The sequence below is a fragment of the Hipposideros armiger genome, unplaced genomic scaffold, assembly GCF_001890085.2.
Source record: "Hipposideros armiger isolate ML-2016 unplaced genomic scaffold, ASM189008v1 scaffold_64, whole genome shotgun sequence".
In the NCBI taxonomy this organism is placed as follows: Eukaryota; Metazoa; Chordata; class Mammalia; order Chiroptera; family Hipposideridae; genus Hipposideros; species Hipposideros armiger.
This window is the reverse complement of record NW_017731414.1, coordinates 131,322-138,019: the sequence shown is the minus strand read 5'-3', so window position 1 is coordinate 138,019 and position 6,698 is coordinate 131,322.

The following is a 6,698-nucleotide window of genomic DNA, read 5'->3' as shown; positions in this document are numbered from 1 at the left end:
AGACTGTCCCCAACTCTCTGCCAACACAGATAATATTGCAATGAATGTCCTTGATGGCATCACCTCACTGACATGTGTGAGAGTTTTATTTGGATGGAGATTCAGGAGCAAGTGTTTGTGAAACTTTGGGTAAGTGTCCTATGAATTTGGCCATGAACTGCCAGGTACCTGCTGAAATGACTGAAGTCCACAGATCCTCACGTCTGGGCCAACACATAAAAGCATCCAACTTCCTAATTTTTGCTACTCTAACAGTAGCAAAGTGTAAAGTGATGCCACGTTGTTGTTTTAAATTGCATTCATTCCTCTAGCTGCTAATGAGCTCAGCAGATCTTCATTTCCTGTTTGTCTATTGCATTTCCTCTTCTGCCAGGTTCCTATCATGATTCCAGTTTTTATTTCTAATTTGTTGGTAGACATTCCTTGTAGGTATTAATCTCTTGTAAGTTTATTTCCAGTTTTATTGAGGTTCACATAATATACCGAAATCTGCACATACTTAATGTATACATTTTGATGAGTTTTGACATATGCCTGTATCTTTGATACCATCACCACAATCAAGTTAATAAACATATCTATCACCTCCAAAAAATTTCTTGTGTCCCTTAACTTTTTTGTATGTGTAGTAAGAACACTGAGTGTGTGCCCTGACTTGGGGCTTTGGCTGGAAGCCCAGAGCTGGGATGAGTGAGGGCCCTGGCCTTTCTTTTCCTCTTAAGTCCAGATTTGTGCAGGTGACCTGGAGAACCCCCTTGGAGAGACCTGCGGAGGGGCTGTCCTGGGAATGGGTGACACATGTAATTGCCAGAGGGAGACAGGGAGCTCAGTTTTTGTTTTTGTTTTTTTGTAACATTTCTACATTTAGGAGCGGGTACCCTGGAGCCCATTTGTAGCCAGGAGAGAGGAAGAGATCTACTCTCTGAACAAGTTTTTTTCTTTTTTTAATGAAAACATATTTGACATATAACACCTTGTAAATTTAAAGTGTACATGTTCATTTGATACATGAATATACTCTAATATGATCACCATTGTAGTGATAGCGCCTCTATCACATCACATAATTATCATTTATGTGGTGGCAATAGTTAAGATCTAGTCTCTTAGCAAGTTTGATAGTTATAATACAATATCAATATCTATATTCTTAACAAGTTTTTAAGTGTACATTATCAGATTGTTAACTACAGTCTCTGTGGTATAGAGCAGATTTCTAGAACTGATTTAATATTGTAAACATCTTACTCTTTGTCATCTGTTAACTGTATCCACAATACTCTTTGTTAATATGATTCATAATTTTGATGTAATGGAATTGATCTTTTTATTTATGGTTTGTGCTTTCTTCTTTTTGAAGAACTCGTTTCCTGTTCTTAGATCACAAAGATCCTACTACATTTTCTTTTATTAGCTATATGTTTATCTTTCACAGTTAGTTTATTAATCCATCTCTTTGTATTAATTGAGAGACCAGTTTTGTTTTTATCTATATAAACAGATAATCTCCCCTACAGCATCCCCTGATCAATTTGTCCTTTTCTGATTTATCTGTGGTGTGACCTTAACCATATATGAATGCCTTCATATCTGAAGTCTCCTTTCTGAACCACTGGTCTATTTGTCTGTCCTTGCAATAATCCTACCCTGCTTTATTTTCCAGACTTTTGTAGAATTCTCAGAGTCTCGGAAGACCATCTCGTCCACCGCCTTTCACTCTTCATTTCAAGGTTAACTTACTTATTCACAGATCATTATCCTTTCATAGAAATTTTAGAATAAGTTTATCATCTTTCTCAAAAATTTTTTTTAAAGAATATTACATTGAATGTATAGATTAAATTTGGGGGAGAATTAACATCTTTATGATGTTGTCTTTCCATTTCATCCACTTATTTATATCATCTGCCATGTGTTCTATTAATTAGAGGTTTAATATTCTCTGCAGAGGTCTCGTATGTGTTCATTTAAATTTATTGTAGATACTCAATAGACTTTTTGCTACTTTGGTTGGTACCTTGTTTTTTTAACTTTTTATTTTTAATTAACTTTAAACTTACAAAAATGTTGCAAAAATAATGCAGAAAAAGTTTGTGCTCCCCTCACCCAACTTCCTCAAATGTCAGCATCTCATAGAATCCCAGTATAGTGATCAGAACCAGAAAAATAACATTGGTATAATGCCATATAACAAACTACAGATCTTACTAGAATTTTTCCAGTTTTTCTACTAATATCCTTTTTTTTTCTACTCCAAGGCACAATCCATTTCATTTAGTCATTTCAACTTTTCATTATCAGTCAGCTCGTAGTATTTCATAATTTTCTTTTTAGCCCAAAGATTAGTGGGTAACATGTTACTATGGCACTGTCAAATGGTCTCGCCTAATATTTGTGTTCCAAATATGTGGAAACTTTCAGGTATCCTCCTCTTCTTAATTCTTAATTTTACTGCAGTATGGTCAGATAACCTGGGTCTTTGCAATATTAGCACTTGGAAATTTCCTAGACTTCCTTTATGGCCTCACACAAGGTCCTTTTCAGTGACAATTCCATGTTCTTACTGGTTTTGGGATGGTTTTGGTGTGTGTTTTTGGTGTATTGAATAGGAGTATGTGCACTTGTGTTTTTATATGTTAAATATACATATGCATATAAGTATATGTATATGTCAGCTATTTTTATTAATATATATTTACATGTAATAGCTCAAGTATTAAATGACAGAATTAAGGCCAAACAAACACTATTACCAAAAAGATAAATGCATTAAATGCACCAGTTAAAAGAGAGATACAATCATAGGTTGCCACATTTTAAGAGAATCTAATTCTGGTCATTCATGCCTGTCCTCAATCTTAACTTCTCAAGTGTTTATTCCAGGCGCTGTGGAAGGCACCTTATGTGCTTATCTTATTTAATCCTCATAACAACCTTGTCGGCTAGGGGTTATTATGACCAGCTTCCTTTTAGGCATCAGAAAACTAAGATTAAAAAAGATNTAGACTGAAGAACAAAAGGACAGCAACTTGTCTGTTCCCCTTCCCCCAATTCCCCAGCACTATTCCCATCCCCCCAATTCCCCAATTAAAAAAAAAATCTTTAAAGCATATCAGTGATTGCCAGGGCTGGGGGGATGGAAGAATGGGAATGGCTGCTAATGCATATGGGATCTTCTTTAGGGGTGATAAGAAAGTTCTGGAACTAGACAGAGGTGGTGGTTGCACAACAACATGACTATACTTAATGCCACTGAATTGTATACTATAAAATGGCTAAAATGATAAATTTTATGTTATGTGTATTTCACCACAATTTTGAAAATAGGAAAAAAGTAATAATGCCCTCTTAAGTGGGCTGAGGTCCTTGGTCAAACCCTGACAAGTTGACAATGAGACGAAGAAGAAACCAGCCACAACAGTGACTAAAGGCTGCATTCCCCAAACATCACTGGTTTCCAGAATTTCTTGACTTCCCTCCCCTGAAATCTTGTGCATCTTTCCTCCATTTCTGGGTCAGCACCTGCCTGTAGTTCCCGGGAATGGTGGCCCCAACAGCTTCCCTCAGTCCTGTCACTCTGTGATCTTACAGGGGAGAGTCAAAGCGAATGACTTGGAAACAAGAGCTTCCAAGAAGAGGCAGAATGGGTGAGATCGGGGTCATGTGGGTTGTGCTCATAAGCCTCCCGTGCTCTCCAATGTCTCGTGCAAGGTTTCTCAACTGTGGGACTCTTGACACTTGGAGCCAGATCATTCTTTGCTATGGGAGGGGGGTGCATCCTGTGCATTGTAAAATGTTTAAAAGCATCCCTGGCTTCTATCAGCTAGATGCGAGTAGCCCCTGATCAGTTGAGACAACCAAAAATGTCTCCAGATATTGCCAATGTCCCCATGGGGGCAAAGTCGTCCTGAGTTGAGAACCAAGAATCTAGAGAATGCAGTTGCCATTCCTTGGCACACTCCCTCTGCCCGGATCCCCGTTCCCCTTCTTCTCTGCCTGCAAATAAATGCCTGTTTAGCTTTAAGATTCAGCTTACATGTCACCTCTTCTGTGCAGCCCTGCTGGACATTCTCGTCCCAAAACAGATTTAGTCCCTCAGTCCTGGGTGCTTGCAAAACAACAATTCCTGAGGGAGTTTAAAAATATTTGCTCCTAACTTTGTCATGACCCTCATCATAATGTGTCCTGGATTTTGAGCTCTTGATGAGAATAGCTACCCTTTATTAGATGTGTCGTACTGTAACTGCAGAACCAGCTCAAATCGGTTCCATCCTGTTTCTAACAAGACCTGGAACCAAAGTTTAGGAGTAACATTTGTGAACTCTTTTTTTTTTTAGCTGAGCCATCCTGCCACCTGTTGGCAGCTCAGCGGTTGCTCAGCTTGGGCCGGGACTCGAACCACTGTTGCTCAGAGCTCAAACTCTTGAGCGAGCTCTTAACCAACTGAGCCACTCGGCTGGCCCCATTTGTGAACTCTTAACTGCTCCCCCCATGAACGAAAGGACTGGGACATGACCAGAACCTGAATGCGGAACCCTTTCAGAAGCAAAGAATCTCTTTTCTGGGAAGATCCAGTGCTGAAACCCCTTAAAACTGGCCTAGAGCCCTGGATCGGGGAGACAGATTTGAGTCTTACCTTCTGTCTCCTTGCTAGGCGAACTTGCAAATAAAAAAAAGCTCCTTCTTTTTCTCAAAAGCTGGTGCCATAGTGTTGGTTTCTATTCACATCGGGCAGTGAGCCCTTGCTTGGTAACACTAAGGACCAGGCAGCTGTGCTCATGTGTTTCTTATTAAATCTTTGCAGCAGCATTATGAAGCACCTGCTATGATCCCCACTTTACAGATGTGGCAGCTAAACCCCACAGAAGATACATCACTTGCCCAAGGGGATCACAGCTCCAGATCTGAACCCACATCTGCTTGACCCCGAAGCCTATCTTTTCCTGCCCTCTATTACACTCCCTACTGACTGGTGACTGTGAATGAATGTCAGAGGCCACTTCCAGGACCAGAGAGATGTCTGCCGGCTTTCACCATGCCATTCCATTCACACACTCCTTCCTCAATTAAAATCACAAAACTCCACAGCCATAAAAAATGATAGCGAGGGGAACTAGGAGAAGACCAGAGCTCGCTGTGTCCTGGAGAGGTGGCCCCGGGCTGCATATACTACCCTCTGAAGTGGTGGGGATGAAGACTGCAGCTAAGAGGGCTGCCTGTTCATTCTGGAAAAGGCAAAACTATGGAGACGGCAAAAAGATCTGCAGTTTCCAGGGGCTCTGGGGAGAGAGGAAGAGGTAATTAGGCAGAATTTGGGTTTTTTTTTTAAGGTGGTGGAACTATTCTGTATAATGCTGTAATGACAGACACATGACAATCTGCATTTGTCAAAAGTCACAGGATGTATAACACCAAGAGTGAACCCAAATGTGAACTGTGCGGTTTAGTTAATAGAAATGTGTCCATATTACTTCATCAGCTGTAACATAGTTACCTCACTAAGCAGGATGTTAGTAACGGGAAATTGTGTGCAGGAAGAGAGAGGGCATGTAGGAATTCCCTGTGCTATCTGCTTAATTTTCTGTAAATCTAAAACATAAAGTCTATTCATTTTTTAGGTTAAAAAAAAACCCCATAGAACCATGATGAGTGTGGGTTCAGAATGGCAGAGAGAGGGACTAAAACCAACTGGCATTGATCACCAGGAGAACACTGTAAATGTGGGTTCTTCTGTAAGTAAACTGAGGAGAGGGAGAGGAGAGAGAGAGAGAGAGAGAGAGAGAGAGAGAGAGAGAGAGAGAGAGAGAGAGAGAGAGAGAGAGAGAGAGAGAGAGAGAGAGAGAGAGAGGGAGAGAGAGAACCTGGCTATCTGGAGCTTAGAGGAGCCCATAAGGCAGTGAGGACAACTCCCCACCTAGGGAGTTGGGGGCCACACCCATTCATGGACAAGTGTTGCCCACATATATCCCTAGGGCAGGGTTTCCCAACTTCAGCATTAGGGGCATTTGGGGCTGGGTCCTTCTTTATGGTGGGGCTGTTCTGTGCATTGCAGGATGTTGAACTGCATCCCTGGCCCCCATCGATGCCAGTAGCATCTCTCAATTGAGATCATCAAAAATATCTTCACACATTTCACACATTGTCAAGTGTCCGCTGGGGGGCAGAACTGCCCCTAGTTGAGAACCACAGGTTAGGTATGCCTTGTCTCTCAGATCCCGTCTTGCCTTACCTGTCTGCCCCCGTTCTGGCTGTGTCTTCTTAATGAGCTGTTTAGTTTCCTCCTGCATCCTCCCTCCCATCTCACTCCCTTTTTTTTTTATCCTTAACTCCTTACCATCATCCCACGTATTCCCCCCATACTTTACGAGCTGAGTAGTGGCTGAAGGCTCTCAATCCTGAATCCTCTTGTCTTTTGCTTTTCTATGCCTCTCCCAACTCTTTTACCATTGGTTTCTGGCCAGAACAGAGGGGAGAGGTGAAAAGTCAAACAGGTGTTCTGGGTAACTTTAAGCAGAAGCTGTTCTCTCTGCACCTAAGTTTTCTCACCTGTCCAGTGATACTTCCTCGTAAGTTAAAAATCATCACGTTGCCTTGAAGCTAGGAAGCAAAGCCCTGCCTGCTGCCCCCACCACATAGATTCAAATTGCACATGGAGTTGTATAAACAGGGGTGGGGCTTCTCTGAGTCCAGGGCAGATG